We start from the raw sequence: 25,059 nt of genomic DNA, 5'->3' as shown, positions 1-25,059 counted from the left end.
TCAGTTCTTTCTAATAAACTTAAATCAAACTTAAATACAGTTTTATTCATATATTTTTCGTTATTACCTCAGTTATTACATTTGTAAAGATTTTTTTTTTTACCAGGACAATAACATAATAAGTTACTACGTTATGGGTTCTGGACCGTTCTTCCGTTCTCGGTCGTTCTTCCGTTCTTGGTCGTTCTTCCGTTCTCGGCCGTTCTTCGGTCATTGTCTTCTCCACACCATGAGTCTGGTAAAGCTGCACAAACACATGTGTCAGATGTTGGAGGTAAACCCAGTTTGGCAGAAGCGTCCCATGTCAGCGTTGAAGTGTGTTAGTGTTGAATAAAGCTGTGAACTGACCCGACAGTAGAAGAAGAGGAAAATGGTCCCCGTGATCAGGATGAAGTGGACCACAACCACCCTGATGATCAGATTTCTCACCAAGTCTGAAACACAACAACAACAATAACAACAACAACAACCATCAGAGTGGAGCTGAAGAGTCCTGACGTCTGGAAAAACTGACAAACTGTGTCTGTTTGACACTGTTCTGCTGATCACAGTGTGAACAGAACCGATCCAATCAACAGATGGAACACATGCACATCTACTGATGGAACACCTTCAGTGTGAAGAACATCTGCACTAACAGAACACATTCCCATCATGAGGCTGTTTGTGCTGAGCTCAGTGGGATTGTGTGTTTGACTTCAGACTGCAGTTGGATTTGGCTCCAAATGGGAGTTGAGTTCACACACACAACTGTTAGAGTTGGAACCAAAGTTCTAATAGTTTTGGATTTTTCATTCTAGTTTAGTTTTATTTAGTTTTGACTTTTTTCTCTAATTCAGTTCGTTTTAATTGGTTTTTAGAGCAGGTTTGATAGTTTTTATTAGTTTTGTGTTTTTCTAAATGCTTAGTTTTAGTTTAGTTTTAGTTTTTTTTATATCTTTTCTCTTCTTCTCCGTCATATTTAAATAAATCGCAGACAGGACTCTGCTGTCTCCAGCTTTAGTCTCCATGTTTCCAGGTAGAGTGGGGACCAGAAGACGACTGGAAACCACAAGTGACGAGAAGTGACCGTGAAGTGTCGTATGGTGCCGCTAGCTAAAATTGCTAGATCGAAATAAATTAATTTCATATCAATCCGACAGATGAAGACGAAAATGAAGGGAATTTTAGTTTTTGTCCATAATTTTTATCCGTTTTAGTTAGTTTTGTGAACACACAATACAGTTTCAGTTAGTTATTGCTTTTTCTTTTAATTATAGTTTTCATTTCTGTCAGTTAATGAAAATGTTTTTTCAATTCTAGTTTTGGTCATTTCGTTAGTTTTCGTTAACGTTAATAACCTTGGTTGGAACAGAACCTGTTCAGTCCTGGTGGTGGCGCTGGTGTAGGGAACAGCACTGTGGCCTCACAGCAACCAGGTCCTGAGTCCAGGTCCACCCACAGGGGTCAGTCTGAGGCCCAGGTCCATTTGGGACAATGTGCTCAGACCATCAGCCATATCTACGGCCGATATCTGAGGACCATATCTGATGTTTTTGATAGCACACTGACCATAAAATCCAACTGAAACACTCAGATAATTCAGATTTGTACGCAGCGATATAAATGACATGATTAATCCACGTACACATAGCACTGTTTGAACACTGGCCTCAGTTCACGTGGCAGAATAACTCTTGAATAAATCCAGTTTTGCTGTGAGCTGCTCTAAAATGTCCCAGTCACCTCATGTATTTCTCTACTGGTGAAGCTTGCTTCCCGGTTCAACTCATGGACGTCACTACTGATAAGTTCAGGGTCAGTTCTGTTCGCTGGAGAAGATGTTGTGTCTACAGAGGCTGGGAACTCGCACTCCAATAGATACACGTCTACCACGACAATCACAACACTTTGTGGAGCATGTTCTAGTAGAAAGACGTGAACTGACGGTCAGCAAGTGGTGTCAATAGGTGAGGTCCAATCAGAAGACGCAGTCGGGTGACATTGCGAAGTCCAACCTATTGTTTGGGGTGGAGACATCTGAGAAGATAATTATCAATCGGACCCGGAATTCGGGGCTTTTTGTGACTTGAGTTCCTGCGGGAGCCCTTGTCCAGAAAGACCAGCGCTGGCTAGGGCTGTGTATCGGCAAGAATCTGGTGATACAATACAAATCACAATACTAGGATCACAATACGATATATCACGATATATCGCGATACTGTTAAAAAGGAAATTTTTGCTTTTTTCTTTTTTTTCTTTACTGATTATTTCCTTGAAAAACTGAATTCCAGCAGAAATCTGCGCAAATCCTAAACACATTTGTATTTGATCCCAACAGGATCTAATGTTCTATCAGCAAATGTTCCAACTGTGTTCAGACTGAACTTCTGTTTTCCAGACATTCCAGTTTCAGATCCTGTTCAAATGTTCAGATTCTATTAGTTCACAACTAACACAACATTATTTTTGTGCAATGCCAACAAAGGAACTAACACTATTTAATTAAAGAGAGTTAAATAATAATAATAATAATAATAATAATAATAATAATAATAATAATAATAATAATACATTTTATTTATAGGCGCCTATAAAAAATAAAATATAAACAAAAAATAAACCAAAAAACCAAATATGAACCTCCACAATATCTGCATTTGAATAAATACCTAAAAATATCTATACAGTACTTTTTAATATCGATACAGTATTGTGAATTGAAATATCGCGATATACTGAAGAACCAATATTTTCTTACAGACCTAGCGCTGGCGTTTCGGTTTCACATGTGATCTGAATAAATTCTTAAACTGAGACCAAGTGCGTCCTGAACTCGTCTTTGGAGCTTCCAATCAGTGAACACCACAAATGCTTCCAAAGTGCTGCCCACACAGATGCCTGATCAAATATCTGACAACATTTGGACTCTTTCATCCCCCTGGCCATCAGACTGTACAACTCATGACTGAGTGGTCGGGGGGCGGGTCTGGGTCTCAGTCATGACCACATTAGGACTGATCCAATGAGCCTATCTATCTATCTATCTATCTATCTATCTATCTATCTATCTATCTATCTATCTATCTATCTATCTATCTATCTATCTATCTATCTATCTATCTATCTATCTATCTATCTATCTATCTATCTATCTATCTATCTATCTATCTCCTGGTCCACCATGACCCCCTCTAGACCCTGCACATGTGGACCACACACACACATGTACAGATGCAGCTTGAACTGTGGACACTAACTGTTCTTCACACTCAACTGGACGGACTGGCTTTAAACCTGAGTTTAAACCTGGGTTTAAACCTGGGTTTAAACTCAGCTGTGCTTTGAACTGAGCTCAGATTAAAGGAGTGTTTGTTGGTTCAGCCCAGTCTGTGACAGGTTCAACTGGACCGGCTTTACCTGATCTCAGTTCTACCATCGTGGTTCTGCTCACACCTGTTCACTCTGCTCACTGGGAATGCTGTGGAACATGGTCATGTGACTGTTACTGATGCATTGTGGGTGTTTTGTGTGAGTTTGTCCCGACGTTACCTCCGACAGTCAGATAGAGGGCGGGGCTCTGAGACGACGTGAAGCTGCGGTTATAAACGTCCACGTGATAAACACATGTGTAGTTCCCTCGGTGGGCGTAGCCCATGGAGGACAACAGGAAGTGGGCGGAGTGATTGACGGCCGGCAGGGTGAGGTTCAGGGGCTTCTCTGTGTCGGAGATCAGCCGGAAGGAGCCTCCCGGGTACTGTGGTCGGACGGAGCAGGTGACGGTGAAGTCGGAGAACACCAGCACCCGGAACCCCTGCTGGTAGACCTCAAAGACCCCGTCAGACAGGGAGATGTTGGGCTGAGGCAGCAGATCTGTCCACACACAGAGACATGATTGGACCAAGCAGCACACATGAGCACAAACAAGCAGTCAGAGAATCCATCCTCCTCAGAGACACAGATGGATCTGATCCACAGGAGTTTGGGATGGGATGAACACTGACCAATGAAAACATGAGGAATGGGTCATTTAGAGCACAGCTGACCTTCAAAGGCATTATGGGTAAAAAAGGACACACATGTGGTGCTTTTACAGTCTCACATGTCCACATTTGGTCCTTTTGTCCTAAATGAGACTAATGGGAAATCTGTTTGTGTTTTCAGCCTCATCTGGTCCAAATGAAGACGTTCATTTGGGATCTGGACGTTCCAAAGGTCAAAGGTCAATATTTGACACATTTGACCCAAAAAACAATGAACTGAGACAAAATAATCAACTGATGAAATGAACAGATTCATTCGATGGAACTTTAAACGTCAGAGTCAGAACCATCTGGTCACTGAGAATTCAGTTCAGACACAGTTTGTGTCCGTTTGTACCTGAACACACCACGTCCACACCAGAGGAACGATTATAGTAATCAACCAGTCTAACACAGTCCCTCAGTCCAGATGTCAGCTTTACACAAGGAACTGAGACCACCCACACAGGTCTGCGTGGAGAATCATCTGTTCTGTCGACTGAAACAGCTGATCCACAGTCCAGATACTGACACACAGCAGATCCAGACTTCAGGTCCCAGAGTTTAAAGTAGTCATCTACTGGTCTCCAGTGTCCCTGGTGTTGGATCTCCAAAGTACCAGCACAGCGGCTCGGCTGTCCCACCAACCTGACCCCACCTGGATCTGAGCAGAGACACAAAGACATGAGTCAAAGAAACACACTGTCAGATGAAAGCCACGCCCCCTTGGTACCTGTAAAAGTCTGTCATATGAAAGCCACGCCCCCTTGGTACCTGAACAGGTGAGTCCTGCAGCTGTTCCAGGTGAGCAGGTCTTCCCAGCTGAGCTGGACCTTCTACAGTCCAGGACCACAGACTCATGTCCTTCACACTGGAGCTCACTGGTCCAGACTGGAGCCTCCCCCTCTCCATAGAGCCCCCCCTGGAGGAGCCCAGGAGCCCCACAGCCCAGCTCCCTACAGACCACCTGGGTGTCGTTCAGGTCCAAATCCTCTTCACACACCGAGGACCAGGACTGGTTGGAGCGGACCTCCAGTCTGCCTGAACACCGACTGGAACCATGGACCAGTCTGACAGAGTCTGTGGACCCACAACAACACACACACATGTTTAAAGACACAAAAGCCCCTGGACAGACGGCAGTGTGAGGGTGGACAACTGAACCCTTTCAACCCTCAGCTGAAAATGGACCGCCTGCACTTTTTTAGTATTTTTGACGAGAAAAAGGACAGAAAATATGCTGTGAGTTCATCCTTTTGCCCATATTTCCAGAACACTTAGAACATTCAAAATCTAGTCATTTACAATTTATTATTATTATTAATAATAATAATAATAATAATAATAATAATAATAATAATAATAATAATAATAATAATAATAATAATGATAATAGTAATGATAATAATAATAATAATAATAATGATAATAATAATAATAATAATAATTATAATAATAATAATAGATTTTCACTGTGCTTTTTGGGACACTTTCCAGTTTCCTGCATGTTCTAATTCTGCTCAAACAGCTTCTTCTCCAGCTTCTAGTTCAGGTCTGAGTGAAATGAGCGTAATGACCCAATAAAACCTGTAAAGCACAAGGTCTTCAACGCTGAAACAGTTCCATCCATCCAAACTGCAGATGCACAGGGTGTGTCAGCCATGACACATCAGGTTTGAAAGACTGAACAACACATCTGTTCATTTGGAAGAACGGAGTACAACCTCTAACAGAACAGTTCTATACAGTCTATTGTCACAGTGATAAATACTACAATTATGAGAGATAAATAATGGTTGGTTCCCCACACAGATGATTAGAAGGATCAAATATGCAATAGTTCTAAATACTACTACTACTAATAATGGCTGCATGTTCAAATGTTCTTCCACGTTCCCTGTGCAGAACCATGTCTGTGCACACCTGTTCTCACATTCATCTGCAGAAGGTTTTCAGTTCTCAGCAGAAAATCTGAATTTATGGACCTGACTGACCACAGAACATTTGGAAATATGACGGATGATGGACAGTGGACTTTTACAGAAGCAGGAAACACGTATTATCTGAAAAGAAACTGATAACAGGTCCATTTGTGTTTGAACTGATGCTTTTTTTCCAGAAATGTGGACAAAAAGTCAGCTGAGCATGAACTAAACCACTGAACTGTGGAGGAAACACCATGTTAAAATCAAAGATTAAAGCGATCTGGACTCTGTCAAAGCCTCCTGTCAGTCATTAGTGACACAGGAACTAAATAGGACTCATGGACCAGTTCAAGCAGAGACACAACGTCCTCAAAGAAAACAGCAGAACACAGAACACACCAATAAAAGGCCCTTTAGTGTTGAATGTGGAGCTTATGGCAACAAGACTGAGCATGTGTTACAGATCCTTCATATCCACTGGTGTTCTGCTGCACTAGTAAGGCAAAACGTCACACTAGTTTACTAGTGAGGGGCAAAAACCTGCACTAGTTAACTAGTGCACATTTTGGCCTTCTCTAGTTAACTAGTGCACGTTTTGGCCTTCTCTAGTTAACTAGTGCATGTTTTGGCCTTCTCTAGTTAACTAGTGCACGTTTTGGTCTTCTCTAGTTAACTAGTGCACATTTTGGCCTTCTCTAGTTAACTAGTGCACATTTTGGCCTTCTCTAGTTAACTAGTGCATGTTTTGGCCTTCTCTAGTTAACTAGTGCACGTTTTGGCCTTCTCTAGTTAACTAGTGCAGGTTTTGGCTTTTTCTAGTTAACTAGTGCACGTTTTGGCCTTCTCTAGTTAACTAGTGCACGTTTTGACCTTCTCTAGTTAACTAGTGCACGTTTTGGCCTTTTCTAGTTAACTAGTGCACGTTTTGGCCTTCTCTAGTTAACTAGTACACGTTTTGGCCTTCTCTAGTTAACTAGTGCACATTTTAGCCTTCTCTAGTTAACTAGTGCACATTCTGGCCTTCTCTAGTTAACTAGTGCACATTCTGGCCTTCTCTAGTTAACTAGTGCACATTTTAGCCTTCTCTAGTTAACTAGTGCACATTCTGGCCTTCTCTAGTTAACTAGTGCACGTTTTGGCCTTCTCTAGTTAACTAGTGCAGGTTTTGACCTTCTCTAGTTAACTAGTGCACATTTTAGCCTTCTCTAGTTAACTAGTGCACATTCTGGCCTTCTCTAGTTAACTAGTGCACATTTTGGCCTTCTCTAGTTAACTAGTGCATGTTTTGGCCTTCTCTAGTTAACTAGTGCATGTTTTGGCCTTCTCTAGTTAACTAGTACACATTTTAGCCTTCTCTAGTTAACTAGTGCACGTTTGACCTTCTCTAGTTAACTAGTGCACATTTTGGCCTTCTCTAGTTAACTAGTGCACATTTTAGCCTTCTCTAGTTAACTAGTGCACATTTTGACCTTCTCTAGTTAACTAGTGCACATTTTGGCCTTCTCTAGTTAACTAGTACACATTTTAGCCTTCTCTAGTTAACTAGTGCACGTTTTGACCTTCTCTAGTTAACTAGTGCACATTTTGGCCTTCTCTAGTTAACTAGTGCACATTTTAGCCTTCTCTAGTTAACTAGTGCACATTTTGGCCTTCTCTAGTTAACTAGTGCACGTTTTGACCTTCTCTAGTTAACTAGTGCACATTTTGGCCTTCTCTAGTTAACTAGTGCACATTTTGGCCTTCTCTAGTTAACTAGTGCACGTTTTGACCTTCTCTAGTTAACTAGTACACATTTTGGCCTTCTCTAGTTAACTAGTGCACATTTTGGCCTTCTCTAGTTAACTAGTGCAGGTTTTTGCTCCTCACTACTAAACTAGTGTGACGTTTTGCCTTACTAGTGCAGCAGAACACCAGTGGATATGAAGGATCTGTAACACATGCTCAGTCTTGTTGCCACAGGAGCTGAAGGACACAGTGAGTGTGTGCTGTTGTTGACCTGGATTCCAACAGAGGGCGCTGTCTACATTCAGACTGGACTCAAACAGGCCTCAGGTCCACTCTGTGGATCCTCAGTCACAGGTTAGAGTTAGTTGAACGTCAGCGCTGGTGGACACACAGTCATTCTGAAGTCAGACTGAACATTCAGTATGTGTGAGTGGGGTCTGTTCAAAGGCACACACACAATCCCAGTGGTCAGTGAATGCACCATAATGCAGTGGGTTTGATCAGTGACCTGTGCACTGGTTCATCTCAGACCACTGGAAACATGTGGCTCATGTCAAACATCTGCATTTAAGGACATGCTTTAGTGTCAGTGATGTTCCATGGTGTCCTCAGAGTCCAGCAGACCCACATAGAGCTGGAAAAAGAGCACATGGACCAACACAAAGTCCAGTTCAAACTAATGGACTCAGTCCTTCTGAGCTGTTCAACAGCCTGTTGGAAAGCAGAGTCATGTGACCACGTTCATGGACTGGAACTGAATTCAGCTGCATGTGTTTGATGGTTCAGTCCAACTGTCCAATGTGTGGACCTGGTCCGACTGGGTCTGGTTTGACCCAGCTCAGATAAAACACACCTGAATGGACTCATGGAAGAACTGGGACAGAACCAGGACCACCATCAGTAGACTTACCTGAACAGGTGAGGAACAGGGCGGAGTCAGAGGTGTAAGGAACTGTTCTCACACAGTCCGTCAGTGCAGATGTAGAGAGAAGACAGGTGGAGCTGATGATCCACAGAGGAACAGATGAACCAGATCCTCTCACAGAAACAGCAGATCCACAGTCCAGTCGACGACATATGACATCTGCTGCCTTCAGGGTCCAATGGTCAGAGAAATAATTATCATATTCCACGTCTCTCCATTCTCCATGATGTTTGATCTGTACTGTACCGTTACAGCGACTGGCTCCTCCCACCAGTCTGACATCATCAGGATCTGATCAAATACAAGTGACAGATAAATGAGCTCAAAGTGAGTGAACTGATGTCAGCTGGTGTCAGTCAAAGCTCCGCCCACCTGTGCAGGTAAGGTCCACAGCTGTTCCAGATGAGCAGGTCTGTGCCCCTGAGCTTCCACAGTCCAGCAGAGCAGACTCATGGCCTTCACAGGTGAACGTCTGCACCACAGGAGCCTCCGCTGCTCCAGAGAGCGCCCCCTGGAGGAGCCCAGGAGCCCCACAGCCCAGCTCCCTACAGACCACCTGGGCACCATGAAGGTCCAAGTGTCCTTCACACACTGAGGACCAGGACCTGGACTGGTTAGACCGGACCTCCAGTCTGCCTGAACACCGACTGGACCCATGGACCAGTCTGACAGAGTCTGTGGACACAGATGGAAGAAGACTGGAATAAGACTAGAGTCTGAAGTGGACTCTAAGGGACTCTAGTGGACTGGAGGAGACCAGGGTCTAGGGCTTGGACTATATAGTGGATTTGACTGGACCGTAGTGGACTGGAGTAGACCAGGTCTGGGGCTTGGACTATATAGTGGATCTGACTGGACTGTAGTGGACTGGAGTAGACCAGGTCTGGGGCTTGGACTATATAGTGGATCTGACTGGACTGGAGTGGACTGGAGTAGACCAGGTCTGGGGCTTGGACTATATAGTGGATCTGACTGGACTGGAGTGGACTGGAGTAGACCAGGGTCTGGGGCTTGGACTATATAGTGGATCTGACTGGACTGTGGTGGACTGGAGTAGACCAGGTCTGGGGCTTGGACCATATAGTGGATCTGACTGGACTGGAGTGGACTGGAGTAGACCAGGTCTGGGGCTTGGACCATATAGTGGATCTGACTGGACTGTAGTGGACTGGAGTAGACCAGGTCTGGGGCTTGGACCATATAGTGGGTCTGACTGGACTGTAGTGGACTGGAGTAGACCAGGTCTGGGGCTTGGACCATATAGTGGATCTGACTGGACTGTAGTGGACTGGAGTAGACCAGGTCTGGGGCTTGGACCATATAGTGGATCTGACTGGACTGTAGTGGACTGGAGTAGACCAGGGTCTGGGGCTTGGACTATATAGTGGATCTGACTGGACTGTAGTGGACTGGAGTAGACCAGGGTCTGGGGCTTGGACTATATAGTGGATCTGACTGGACTGTAGTGGACTGGAGTAGACCAGGGTCTGGGGCTTGGACTATATAGTGGATCTGACTGGACTGTAGTGGACTGGAGTAGACCAGGGTCTGGGGCTTGGACTATATAGTGGATCTGACTGGACTGTAGTGGACTGGAGTAGACCAGGGTCTGGGGCTTGGACTATATAGTGGATTTGACTGGACTGTAGTGGACTGGAGTAGACCAGGGTCTGGGGCTTGGACTATATAGTGGATCTGACTGGACTGTAGTGGACTGGAGTAGACCAGGGTCTGGGGCTTGGACTATATAGTGGATTTGACTGGACTGTAGTGGACTGGAGTAGACCAGGGTCTGGGGCTTGGACTATATAGTGGATTTGACTGGACTGTAGTGGACTCACATTCATATGTGTTGGTGTTTGTTTCTTGTGTGTGTGACATGATGTTCATCAGCTGTTTGTTTGTGGACGTGGATATTATTGGTTGTTTCTTTTGACTTTTCTTCCTCATTTTGGATCCGTGTAAAAACAGGTTCTGATCATCTCCAGAATATAGCCAGAGTGGGTCCAGTTCTGTGTCCGGCCCATACGTAGATGTTGATGCCTGCTTTTCTCTCCAGTAGAACTGACTACAGTAATGCTCTGCTTTCTGCTCTTCCTACAGATAGAACTTCACACCTCCAGCTTCTGCAGAACTCAGCCGCTCGTGTGCTGATGAAGACCAGAAGGTGGGCTCACATTACACAGGTTTAAAACCACTGCACTGGCTCCCCCTGGGTTTCAGGGCTGGTTTGAAGGTCCTTTGAATGGTTTCTAAGGGTGTATTCACACCTACCACGTTTGGTCTGTTTAAAACGGACCAGAGTTCGTTTCCCCAGAAAGTCCGGACTTTTTTTAGGTGTGAATACAAACATGCAAACTCTGATTTGAACCAAACAAGTGGTCCGCTTCCAAACGGACTCTGGGCCGGTTCACTTCTGGTGTGACTAGAACTGACCTCGAACCGAACCAAACTAAGGAATCTTGAGCCTTTTTGTGCTTGATGAGCCACTGCAGCTGCTGGAAGTATGTGAGGTTTACGGGTGTTCAGAGCGAACAGCAGCAGACATGAGCTGTGGACAGACGAGGAGCAACGAGGACACTGAATGTGTCACTGACATTTGGTCAGATGTCCGTAGTATGAAACTGGCTCCAACTGAGCTTTTCTTGAGTGTTAACATTATTTTCATAAATTTGTGTCAGTAAAAATACCATTTATATTCTGAAAGTGATAACTGTATGTAGGAGCACCACGTCTATTTTCATCAACACCGGCCGTCTCTGGTTCACCCTGCCCCGACTTTTCTGTCCAATGCTAGCGCAGTTCGTCACATGCGTGCTTCTGTTCATGCATTTTGGTCCACTAGCAAAAAATGCAATGAGAATACGATCCGACCCCAATGAAAAAATAAAGTCCACATTTGATCCGAATCAAAAAGCGGACCAAAGGACTTTTCAGGTGTGAATACACCCTCAGTGTCTTCATGCTCTGGCTCCTTCTTATCTCTGAGACTGGCTTTGACCTTCTGAACCCTGGTGGACCCTGAGGTCCTCTGGCACTGGACTGAGAACTGTTCCATAAGAAACACTGAAACTAAGGCTGAGGCAGATTTACAGCATTATGACCCTGACCTATGGAACAACCTGAGGAGAACCTGAGGAAAACCTGAGGAGAACCTGAGGGGAACTGGAGAAAAACCTGAGGAGAACCTGAAGAGAACCTGAGGAGAACCTGAGGGGAACCTGAGAAAAACCTGAGGAGAACCTCAAGAGAACCTGAGGGGAACCTAAAGAGAACCTAAAGAGAACCTGAGGAGAACCTGAGGGGAACCTGAGGAGAACCTCAAGAGAACCTGAGGGGAACCTAAAGAGAACCTAAAGAGAACCTGAGAAAAACCTGAGGAGAACCTCAAGAGAACCTGAGGGGAACCTAAAGAGAACCTGAAGAGAACCTGAGGAGAACCTGAGAGGAACCTGAGAAAAACCTGAGGAGAACCTCAAGAGAACCTGAGGAGAACCTGAGGGGAACCTAAAGAGAACCTGAGGAGAACCTGAGGGGAACCTGAGAAAAACCTGAGGAGAACCTCAAGAGAACCTGAGGGGAACCTAAAGAGACCCTGAGGAGAACCTGAGGGCTGCAGAGAATGTAGACATTTGAAAACCAGGCTCAACATCCACCTTTGAACTGAGCTTTAACTAATGCTTCTGTTTGATCTGTTTAATGTTGGAGATTTATATGATATTTAGTTTAGGAATAATATGTGTGTGTGTGTGTGTGTGTGAGGGTGTGTGTGTGTGTGTGTGTGTGTGTGTGTGTGTGTGTGTGTGTGTGTGTGTGTGTGTGAGGGTGTGTGTGTGTGTGTGTGTGTGTGAGTGTGTGTGTGTGTGTGTGAGGGTGTGTGTGTGTGTGTGTGTGTGAGGGTGTGTGTGTGTGTGTGTGTGAGGGTGTGTGTGTGTGTGTGTGAGGGTGTGTGTGAGTGTGTGTGTGAGGGTGTGTGTGTGTGTGTGTGTGAGGGTGTGTGTGTGTGTGTGTGTGTGTGTGAGGGTGTGTGTGTGTGTGTGTGGGGGGTTGTACAGATGTTTTATATGTAAATCACTCTGTGCTACATTTTCTCTGTATAAAAAGTGTTCTATAAATAAACACTGATTGATTGTATTGATCAGTTTGTGTGAGTTGACATTAAATGTGAGTTGAAGTCTTGGACCGACCCGGATGTGAGAGTCCACAGAGTCTGGAGCCCACAGTGACAGTGGAAGGGTTAGGGTTCAGTGTTCATGCTCTTACCTGAACAACTCAGCTCCAGGAATGAAAAGAGAAATGGACGAGAGTAAAAACAGTTCCTGAGTTCAGATTCAATACAGTCTGAACTGATGATCCAGTTATCTATATCTGAACCAGTCCTTCTGCCTCTCAGTGAAACTGCAGATCCACAGTCCAGTTCTGCACAGACTCTGTTTCCTAACTTCCTGTACCAGTGTAACCCGTTCACTGGTTTCCAGTTTCCGTCCTGTCGTTTCATCTCCAGGTCACCATGACAACGACTGGCTCCTCCCACCAACCTGAAGTGGAACGACTCTGTAGAAATAAGACAGACCAGTCAGAGTCCGGTCCAGAACCAGCCCAGCCCATCCAGCACCATTTTGGATCATTACTGTGTTCTGCTCATTTTAGTCTCATTATTCTAGAAATAACTGGTGTAAACCTTTATTTGAATCCAATTATTGACATGGACTGAAAGGATTAAAGGATCAACAGGAAGTAAACAGTTTAGATCAGGAGAAGGGGTAGGTTAAAGGAGGACATTTGGACCTTTAAGGGTTAAAGGAGGACGTTTGGGTCTTTAAGGGTTAAAGGAGGACATTTGGACCTTTAAGGGTTAAAGGAGGACGTTTGGGTCTTTAAGGGTTAAAGGAGGACGTTTGGGCCTTTAAGGGCTAAAGGAGGACGTTTGGGCCTTTAAGGGTTAAAGGAGGACGTTTGGGTCTGTAAGGGTTAAAGGAGGACGTTTGGGCCTTTAAGGGTTAAAGGAGGACGTTTGGGTCTTTAAGGGTTAAAGGAGGACGTTTGGGCCTTTAAGGGTTAAAGGAGGACGTTTGGGCCTTTAAGGGTTAAAGGAGGACGTTTGGGCCTTTAAGGGTTAAAGGAGGACGTTTGGGTCTTTAAGGGTTAAAGGTGGACGTTTGGGCCTTTAAGGGTTAAAGGAGGATGTTTGGGCCTTAAAGGGTTAAAGGTGGACGTTTGGGTCTGTAAGGGTTAAAGGTGGACGTTTGGGTCTTTAAGGGTTAAAGGAGGACGTTTGGGTCTGTAAGGGTTAAAGGTGGACGTTTGGGTCTGTAAGGGTTAAAGGTGGACGTTTGGGTCTTTAAGGGTTAAAGGAGGACGTTTGGGTCTGTAAGGGTTAAAGGTGGACGTTGGGTCTGTAAGGGTTAAAGGTGGATGTTTGGGTCTTTAAGGGTTAAAGGAGGACGTTTGGGTCTTTAAGGGTTAAAGGTGGACGTTTGGGTCTTTAAGGGTTAAAGGTGGACGTTGGGTCTTTAAGGGTTAAAGGAGGACGTTTGGGTCTTTAAGGGTTAAAGGAGGACGTTTGGGTCTTTAAGGGTTAAAGGAGGATGTTTGGGTCTGTAAGGGTTAAAGGAGGACGTTTGGGCCTTTAAGGGTTAAAGGTGGACGTTTGGGTCTTTAAGGGTTAAAGGAGGACGTTTGGGTCTGTAAGGGTTAAAGGTGGACGTTTGGGTCTTTAAGGGTTAAAGGAGGACGTTTGGGCCTTTAAGGGTTAAAGGAGGACGTTTGGGCCTTTAAGGGTTAAAGGAGGACGTTTGGGCCTTTAAGGGTTAAAGGAGGACGTTTGGGTCTTTAAGGGTTAAAGGTGGACGTTTGGGCCTTTAAGGGTTAAAGGAGGATGTTTGGGCCTTAAAGGGTTAAAGGAGGACGTTTGGGTCTGTAAGGCTTAAAGGTGGACGTTTGGGTCTGTAAGGGTTAAAGGTGGACGTTTGGGTCTTTAAGGGTTAAAGGAGGACGTTTGGGTCTGTAAGGGTTAAAGGTGGACGTTTGGGTCTGTAAGGGTTAAAGGTGGACGTTTGGGTCTTTAAGGGTTAAAGGAGGACGTTTGGGTCTGTAAGGGTTAAAGGTGGACGTTTGGGTCTGTAAGGGTTAAAGGTGGATGTTTGGGTCTTTAAGGGTTAAAGGAGGATGTTTGGGTGTTTAAGGGTTAAAGGAGGACGTTTGGGTCTTTAAGGGTTAAAGGAGGATGTTTGGGTCTGTAAGGGTTAAAGGAGGACGTTTGGGCCTTTAAGGGTTAAAGGTGGACGTTTGGGTCTTTAAGGGTTAAAGGAGGACGTTTGGGTCTTTAAGGGTTAAAGGAGGATGTTTGGGTCTTTAAGGGTTAAAGGAGGACGTTTGGGTCTGTAAGGGTTAAAGGTGGACGTTTGGGTCTGTAAGGGTTAAAGGTGGATGTTTGGGTCTTTAAGGGTTAAAGGAGGATGTTTGGGTGTTTAAGGGTTAAAGGAGGACGTTTGGGTCTTTAAGGGTTAAAGGAGGATGTTTGGGTCTGTAAGGGTTAAAGGAGGACGTTTGGGCCTTTAAGGGTTAAAGGTGGACGTTTGGGTCTGTAAGGGTTAAAGGAGGACGTTTGGGTCTTTAAGGGTTAAAGGAGGATGTTTGGGTCTTTAAGGGTTAAAGGAGGACGTTTGGGTCTGTAAGGGTTAAAGGAGGACGTTTGGGTCTTTAAGGGTTAAAGGAGGATGTTTGGGTCTGTAAGGGTTAAAGGAGGACGTTTGGGCCTTTAAGGGTTAAAGGTGGACGTTTGGGTCTTTAAGGGTTAAAGGAGGACGTTTGGGTCTTTAAGGGTTAAAGGAGGATGTTTGGGTCTTTAAGGGTTAAAGGAGGACGTTTGGGTCTGTAAGGGTTAAAGGAGGACGTTTGGGTCTGTAAGGGTTAAAGGAGGACGTTTGGGTCTTTAAGGGTTAAAGGAGGACGTTTGGGTCTGTAAGGGTTAAAGGAGGACGTTTGGGTCTTTAAGGGTTAAAGGAGGACGTTTGGGTCTGTAAGGGTTAAAGGTGGACGTTTGGGTCTTTAAGGGTTAAAGGAGGACGTTTGGGTCTGTAAGGGTTAAAGGAGGACGTTTTGGGTCTGTAAGGGTTAAAGGAGGACGTTTGGGTCTGTAAGGGTTAAAGGTGGACGTTTGGGTCTTTAACACAGACCAGTGTGAGTCCAGACCAGAACCAGCCCAGCCCATGTGGACCACATGGACTGGATTCTTGAGCACATGTGGTTTCCATGTGTGAACAGTGTTTTCAGTCCCACTGACAGATTTTGTGTCCAAACGGACTCAGTTCATCCCTCATTCATTCAGTCAGTGAATTGAATGGCTCAGTCTGCTCCTGTTTGTCAGTGTTTCCTTCACTTGTGGATCTTTAAAGCCACACTTGTCCAAATGTCAGGAACAGAAGCTGAGCGTGCTCAGTGGAGCTTCTGGAAACCCATCCTTCCTGAATCCTCTGCATTGGCTCCAGTTTGTTCAGATGAAAACCACCTGAACCAGGATGTTCAGCTTCAGCCCAGTTCCCATCCCTCCTTTGTGCATTTCTTACCTGTTGCAGTGCTGTTGTTTTCAGACAGGAGCCCTGCAGGAAAAACACAAAGGACAGCCATGAAAACAGGACAAGATTCTGATGACAAATCCAACATGTCCACATGAGTGAAGAAACAGGAAACTGAGGCTGATCAGGTTGGATCCAAATCTGTCTGAACTGTGTTTGTGCTTTGACTTTGACAAACGGCGTCTAAATACCAGAGCAGCACATGAGACGAGTGCTGCGTACCTAAACCCATGTTCAGGTTCAGGTCCGGACTCGAGTCCAGAGGTTTAGGTTCAGGTCCGGACTTATAAGTCCACTGCTCCCTACCTGAAATCTCTGATGGTATCACGTGATAGGCCCACAGAAGTTTGTTTTTTTTCTTCATTAAATCTTTACTGAATGAAGTCGAGTACACAAACAATGTATACAACAGGAAAAGAACAGCAGCAGTTTGCCAGGGGGAATCCACTACAATCCAATGTCCAAATCAGAGCAAATACTGAAGGTTTTTACAGCCATTTGGTTCCAGATTTATGGAACAGCTTTGAATACAGTTCAACATCTTTCAGAAATAAATAATATTTGGTTTTTGTTACAGAACTTACATTTGTGAACGACAAAATTAGCAGGTAAGAGAAATAAATTATTTATAATTGTATTTTTTTTTCCTTTTTGGGGAATTTGAGCCCACAGAAGTGACACCACTGTAAGACAGGCATCAGTGTGTGTGTGGACCGCATAATAGGAGTGATCCACATGTGGATCTGTTTAGATATGAGTGATCCACATGTGGATCTGTTTAAATATGAGTGATCCACATGTGGATCTATTTAAATATGAGTGATCCACATGTGGTTCTGTTTAAATATGAGTGATCTACATGTGGTTCTGTTTAAATATGAGTGATCCACATGTGGATCTGTTTAAATATGAGTGATCCACATGTGGATCTGTTTAAATATGAGTGATCCACATGTGGATCTGTTTAGATATGAGTGATCCACATGTGGATCTGTTTAGATATGAGTGATCCACATGTGGATCTGTTTAAATATGAGTGATCCACATGTGGTTCTGTTTAAATATGAGTGATCCACATGTGGATCTGTTTAAATATGAGTGATCCACATGTGGTTCTGTTTAAATATGAGTGATCCACATGTGGATCTGTTTAAATATGAGTGATCCACATGTGGATCTGTTTAGATATGAGTGATCCACATGTGGATCTGTTTAGATATGAGTGATCCACATGTGGATCTGTTTAAATATGAGTGATCCACATGTGGTTCTGTTTAAATATGAGTGATCCACATGTGGATCTGTTTAAATATGAGTGATCCACATGTGGATCTGTTTAAATATGAGTGATCCACATGTGGATCTGTTTAGATATGAGTGATCCACATGTGGATCTGTTTAAATATGAGTGATCCACATGTGGTTCTGTTTAAATATGAGTGATCCACATGTGGATCTGTTTAAATATGAGTGATCCACATGTGGTTCTGTTTAAATATGAGTGATCCACATGTGGATCTGTTTAAATATGAGTGATCCACATGTGGATCTGTTTAGATATGAGTGATCCACATGTGGATCTGTTTAGATATGAGTGATCCACATGTGGATCTGTTTAAATATGAGTGATCCACATGTGGTTCTGTTTAAATATGAGTGATCCACATGTGGATCTGTTTAGATATGAGTGATCCACATGTGGATCTGTTTAGATATGAGTGATCCACATGTGGATCTGTTTAAATATGAGTGATCCACATGTGGTTCTGTTTAAATATGAGTGATCCACATGTGGATCTGTTTAAATATGAGTGATCCACATGTGGATCTGTTAGATATGAGTGATCCACATGTGGATCTGTTTAGATATGAGTGATCCACATGTGGATCTGTTTAAATATGAGTGATCCACATGTGGTTCTGTTTAAATATGAGTGATCCACATGTGGATCTGTTTAGATATGAGTGATCCACATGTGGATCTGTTTAGATATGAGTGATCCACATGTGGATCTGTTTAGATATGAGTGATCCTCATGTGGATCTGTTTAAATATGAGTGATCCACATGTGGATCTGTTTAAATATGAGTGATCCACATGTGGATCTGTTTAAATATGAGTGATCCACATGTGGATCTGTTTAAATATGAGTGATCCACATGTGGATCTATTTAAATATGAGTGATCCACATGTGGATCTGTTTAAATATGAGTGATCCACATGTGGTCCTGTTTAAATATGAGTGATCCTCATGTGGATCTATTTAAATATGAGTGATCCACATGTGGATCTGTTTAAATATGAGTGATCCACATGTGGTCCTGTTTAAATATGAGTGATCCTCATGTGGATCTATTTAAATATGAGTGATCCACATGTGGATCTGTTTAAATATGAGTGATCCACATGTGGATCTGTTTAAATATGAGTGATCCACATGTGGTCCTGTTTAAATATGAGTGATCCTCATGTTGTTCTGTTTAAATATGAGTGATCCTCATGTGGTCCTGTTTAAATATGAGTGATCCTCATGTGGATCTATTTAAATATGAGTGATCCACATGTGGATCTGTTTAAATATGAGTGATCCACATGTGGATCTGTTTAAATATGAGTGATCCACATGTGGATCTGTTTAAATATGAGTGATCCTCATGTGGATCTATTTAAATATGAGTGATCCACATGTGGATCTGTTTAAATATGAGTGATCCACATGTGGTCCTGTTTAAATATGAGTGATCCTCATGTGGATCTATTTAAATATGAGTGATCCACATGTGGATCTGTTTAAATATGAGTGATCCACATGTGGTCCTGTTTAAATATGAGTGATCCTCATGTGGATCTATTTAAATATGAGTGATCCACATGTGGATCTATTTAAATATGAGTGATCCACATGTGGTCCTGTTTAAATATGAGTGATCCTCATGTGGATCTATTTAAATATGAGTGATCCACATGTGGATCTGTTTAAATATGAGTGATCCACATGTGGTCCTGTTTAAATATGAGTGATCCTCATGTGGATCTATTTAAATATGAGTGATCCACATGTGGATCTGTTTAAATATGAGTGATCCACATGTGGTCCTGTTTAAATATGAGTGATCCTCATGTGGATCTATTTAAATATGAGTGATCCACATGTGGATCTGTTTAAATATGAGTGATCCACATGTGGTCCTGTTTAAATATGAGTGATCCTCATGTGGATCTATTTAAATATGAGTGATCCACATGTGGATCTGTTTAAATATGAGTGATCCACATGTGGATCTGTTTAAATATGAGTGATCCACATGTGGTCCTGTTTAAATATGAGTGATCCTCATGTGGATCTATTTAAATATGAGTGATCCACATGTGGATATGTTTAAATATGAGTGATCCACATGTGGTCCTGTTTAAATATGAGTGATCCTCATGTGGATCTATTTAAATATGAGTGATCCACATGTGGATCTGTTTAAATATGAGTGATCCACATGTGGTCCTGTTTAAATATGAGTGATCCTCATGTGGATCTATTTAAATATGAGTGATCCACATGTGGATCTGTTTAAATATGAGTGATCTACATGTGGTCCTCTTTAAATATGAGTGATCCTCATGTGGATCTATTTGAATATGAGTGATCCACATGTGGACCTTTTTAAATATGAGTGATCCACATGTGGATCTATTTAAATATGAGTGATCCACATGTGGATCTGTTTAAATATGAGTGATCCACATGTGGTCCTGTTTAAATATGAGTGATCCTCATGTGGTTCTGTTTAAATATGAGTGATCCTCATGTGGTTCTGTTTAAATATGAGTGATCCACATGTGGTTCTGTTTAAATATGAGTGATCCTCATGTGGTCCTGTTTAAATATGAGTGATCCACATGTGGATCTGTTTAAATATGAGTGATCCTCATGTGGTTCTGTTTAAATATGAGTGATCCTCATGTGGTTCTGTTTAAATATGAGTGATCCTCATGTGGATCTATTTAAATATGAGTGATCCACATGTGGTTCTGTTTAAATATGAGTGATCCTCATGTGGTCCTGTTTAAATATGAGTGATCCACATGTGGTCCTGTTTAAATATGAGTGATCCTCATGTGGTCCTGTTTAAATATGAGTGATCCTCATGTGGATCTATTTAAATATGAGTGATCCACATGTGGATATGTTTAAATATGAGTGATCCACATGTGGTCCTGTTTAAATATGAGTGATCCTCATGTGGATCTATTTAAATATGAGTGATCCACATGTGGATCTGTTTAAATATGAGTGATCCACATGTGGTCCTGTTTAAATATGAGTGATCCTCATGTGGATCTATTTAAATATGAGTGATCCACATGTGGATCTGTTTAAATATGAGTGATCTACATGTGGTCCTCTTTAAATATGAGTGATCCTCATGTGGATCTATTTGAATATGAGTGATCCACATGTGGACCTTTTTAAATATGAGTGATCCTCATGTGGTTCTGTTTAAATATGAGTGATCCTCATGTGGTTCTGTTTAAATATGAGTGATCCACATGTGGTTCTGTTTAAATATGAGTGATCCTCATGTGGTCCTGTTTAAATATGAGTGATCCACATGTGGATCTGTTTAAATATGAGTGATCCTCATGTGGTTCTGTTTAAATATGAGTGATCCTCATGTGGTTCTGTTTAAATATGAGTGATCCTCATGTGGATCTATTTAAATATGAGTGATCCACATGTGGTTCTGTTTAAATATGAGTGATCCTCATGTGGTCCTGTTTAAATATGAGTGATCCACATGTGGTCCTGTTTAAATATGAGTGATCCTCATGTGGTTCTGTTTAAATATGAGTGATCCTCATGTGGATCTGTTTAAATATGAGTGATCCACATGTGGTTCTGTTTAAATATGAGTGATCCTCATGTGGTTCTGTTTAAATATGAGTGATCCTCATGTGGATCTGTTTAAATATGAGTGATCCTCATGTGGATCTGTTTAAATATGAGTGATCCACATGTGGTTCTGTTTAAATATGAGTGATCCTCATGTGGTCCTGTTTAAATATGAGTGATCCACATGTGGTCCTGTTTAAATATGAGTGATCCTCATGTGGTTCTGTTTAAATATGAGTGATCCTCATGTGGATCTGTTTAAATATGAGTGATCCTCATGTGGTTCTGTTTAAATATGAGTGATCCACATGTGGTTCTGTTTAAATATGAGTGATCCACATGTGGTCCTGTTTAAATATGAGTGATCCTCATGTGGTTCTGTTTAAATATGAGTGATCCACATGTGGTCCTGTTTAAATATGAGTGATCCTCATGTGGATCTGTTTAAATATGAGTGATCCTCATGTGGTTCTGTTTAAATATGAGTGATCCACATGTGGTCCTGTTTAAATATGAGTGATCCACATGTGGTCCTGTTTAAATATGAGTGATCCTCATGTGGATCTGTTTAAATATGAGTGATCCACATGTGGTCCTGTTTAAATATGAGTGATCCTCATGTGGTTCTGTTTAAATATGAGTGATCCTCATGTGGATCTATTTAAATATGAGTGATCCACATGTGGATCTGTTTAAATATGAGTGATCCACATGTGGATCTGTTTAAACTGGGGGATCTGTGCGTGGAACAGACTGACCCAGGACACGCTGGTTGGATTCTCTCCTGGAGCTGGTGGATGTGTGTGGGCAGTGGGCTGTCTGGGCTCCTCTGCTGAATCGGGGGTCCAGGTCCAGGTCATGGGGTCAGTAGGGTACGGATCCGGGACAACATAAGATGAGTGATGGATCCCCATGCGGTCATATTTCAGTGTGCAGAGTTTCAGTCTGTGAGTTTGACCATAAATCAGCGGTGCTGACAGTGTCTGTGACTCTCTGTCTTGCATTCTTGGTTCATTGTTTTGCCCTTTGCCTTTTCAGGACTCCTGACGTTCCTCTACTAACACATGCTATGATGCTATGGCAACAGTTACCAAACATTGGGGCTATCAGACGCCTATTATAATTTCCAGGCCTATGTTCCTGAACTGAAACTCCTCCAAACGTAGGCCCAAACTCCCCAGCTGTTATTTGGCCTCCACACATCTCCGTCAGTGCGGCTGAGGCAGCATGTGGGCTTGTCTCTGTGTCGTGGTGGCGTCTCCAGTGCCTTGTGATGTTTGACGTTCCCCCAGCGACCTGGATCTGTTTCCCACAGTTTGCACTTTGCTTTATCTAAAGGCAGCTTCGTCACATGGTCCCACACTTTACTGTTGGTGCGTCGCAGCGTTGTTTTCACCTGACCTGTGATCTGATCCAATATGGCGACCGTACGTAAGCGCTAGTTTGTTTTGCAAGTCCAGTACCGGTTCCTGACATTCCGTTTTTTTTGGACTTGAACCGAAATGTTTTTACAAGTCCAGAACCGGTCCATCGTACCGGTACACAGCACTACATGTGACACAGACGAAGGCTCAAATACAAATATATGACATGAATGAACAGCAGCAGATGAACAACGACAAGATGAAACTGACACATTTAGGTCGAGCAGGATCAGTTACACACTAGGGATGTAACGATTACTGGTATAACGATAAACCGCGGTAAAATTCCCGACGGTTAGTATTACTGTTTAAATTCTAATTATCATGATAACTGTGTTTGATTACCACACTTTGAAAAGTCACAGTACTGCACATTTACTGGATCATTGTGCTACTTATTTACATTTATTTTATTCATTTTCTTGCCAATTTTGGTCAGTTTTTATTGATTTTATCTCATTTTTTGTTCATTTTCATTGATTTTGCTGCTTATGTTTGTGCATTTGTGTCCAATTTGTTCCGTAGTTTGTTCATTTGTTGCTTATATTCAACATTTTTATTAAGTTTGTTTACATCTATCTGTCTATCTATCTATCTATGAAAAAGAAACTAAAACAACTGAAACTTGATCTGGAAAATGGTCAAACAATGGCCATACGGTGCCACCTTTATTGCACATTTGTATGTTTGATGTTTGCATGTTAATATTTGAACATTTCTGCCAACAAAAAGTACATTGTGCCTATTATTTTATTTTATTTTTATTATTATTTTCAAAATACAACTTGGTTACATTATTTCAGTGTGTGTATAACTATAAATACAGCGATAATAATGATAACCGTGATAATTAATTTAATTTGATTCTGATTTGAATTGGTAAAGCACTTTGTGACTCTGTCTGTGAAAAGTGCTCTATAAATAAAATTTACTTACTTACTTAATTTTGGCCACAATAACCGTGTTATGAAATTTTCATATCGTTACATCCCTATTACACACAAATACTGTTGTGTTTCTGAAGCAATTTACCACCATTTATTCGAATATGATCCCCTGTGTTCATTAAAGCTCAGAATAAATTCAAAGGTTCTTCTATAAAAACAGATCAAACTGAATAAACAGTGTCTTTTTCAGTCCAATCTGTCCTGAACTGAACACAAACCCAGCGTGTCCATCCACTGGCACTGATCCAACTGCATGGGTTTATTAGTTCTGATTCAATTTCATTCAGTTTGAGGCTTATTTTGTTCATGTTGCTGATTACTTTCGTCCATTTGTTATTCATTTTGTTCATTTTATTGATCACTGTATCTATTTTCTTGCTTATTATTATTATTTTTTTTTACATAATTCCAATTTTTTTTTTTTTTTGCATATTTTTCAAGTCACTTGTTATTTTAGTACATTTTTTGTTCATTTTATATATTATTCAATAAAAAAAAATCCCAGTGTGTCCGTCCACTGTCATTGATCCGATTCCATGGGTTTTGACTGGAGAATCAATGTTGGAGAAGATGACGGTGTTTCCATGGTAACTACAGGGCCTTTGAACATCCAAATATGGTGACATCTGATGACCATGAAAAGATGAAGAACTGTATTTGACACTAATTATTGACATGGATTGATAGGATTAATGGATCAACAGGAATTAAACAGTTTAGATCAGTAGAAGGTTTAGGTTAAAGGAGGACGTTTGGGTCTGTAAGGGTTAAAGGTGAAGGGGGAGAACAAGGAAGAAAGAATAAAAAAAAAATCAACAATAAGAACCATGGTGATAATTACAATGGAAACAAAAACTAGAACTAGAACTGAGTAAAACTGGGCAGAAGAAAAAGAAAGAAAGAAAGAAAGAAAGAAAGAAAGAAAGAAAGAAAGAAAGAAAGAAAGAAAGAAAGAAAGAAAGAAAGAAAGAAAGAAAGAAAATTACTGTAAAATAAATAAGACCTATGAAATGATGAATATAAGAAAACCTGAACAGAATATGATAAACAACAACTGCCCAAATAACACCAGAACCAAATCCAGCCAACATCAGCTGTTCACATGAATCTGCTGTGACAGAGTGACTGCATCAGAGGGAAGAAAGAGAACAAGGAAAGAGACTGAGACTGAAGAACACAGACATGGAACCACAACCACACCCCCTCCAAGGACCAGGGGCCCACAAAGAGGGCCCCAAGGACCAGCAACCGCACCCCCTCCAAGGACCAGGGACCCACAAAGAGGGCCCCAAGGACCAGCAACCGCACCCCCTCCAAGGACCAGGGGCCCACAAAGAGGGCCCCAAGGACCAGCAACCGCACCCCCTCCAAGGACCAGGGACCCACAAAGAGGGCCCCAAGGACCAGCAACCGCACCCCCTCCAAGGACCAGGGACCCACAAAGAGGGCCCCAAGGACCAGCAACCACACCCCCTCCAAGGACCAGGGGCCCACAAAGAGGGCCCCAAGGACCAGCAACCGCACCCCCTCCAAGGACCAGGGACCCACAAAGAGGGCCCCAAGGACCAGCAACCGCACCCAACTTTATGGACAACAGTGGAAAAGGATTTCTCACCTGAACAAATGACACCAGCGTCCTCAACGT

At 42.5% G+C, this 25,059-nt stretch overlaps 1 long non-coding RNA gene across 1 annotated transcript; it reads right to left on the bottom strand.

Annotated features, from left to right (window-relative positions):
- Positions 1 to 5,021: 5,021 nt before the first annotated feature.
- On the bottom strand, positions 5,022 to 8,999 carry LOC115416079 (uncharacterized). The gene is made up of 3 exons (XR_003934917.1): positions 8,949 to 8,999; positions 8,562 to 8,867; positions 5,022 to 5,081 (listed from the first exon to the last, which is right to left on the bottom strand). It is a non-coding gene; the product is annotated as an uncharacterized LOC115416079 (long non-coding RNA).
- Between the last annotated feature and the right edge of the window lie 16,060 nt (positions 9,000 to 25,059).

This window comes from Sphaeramia orbicularis, unplaced genomic scaffold (genome assembly GCF_902148855.1).
Source record: "Sphaeramia orbicularis unplaced genomic scaffold, fSphaOr1.1, whole genome shotgun sequence".
NCBI classification, from domain to species: domain Eukaryota; kingdom Metazoa; phylum Chordata; class Actinopteri; order Kurtiformes; family Apogonidae; genus Sphaeramia; species Sphaeramia orbicularis.
Note: the sequence above shows the minus strand (reverse complement) of the source record. Positions and strands in the feature narration are given on the sequence as shown.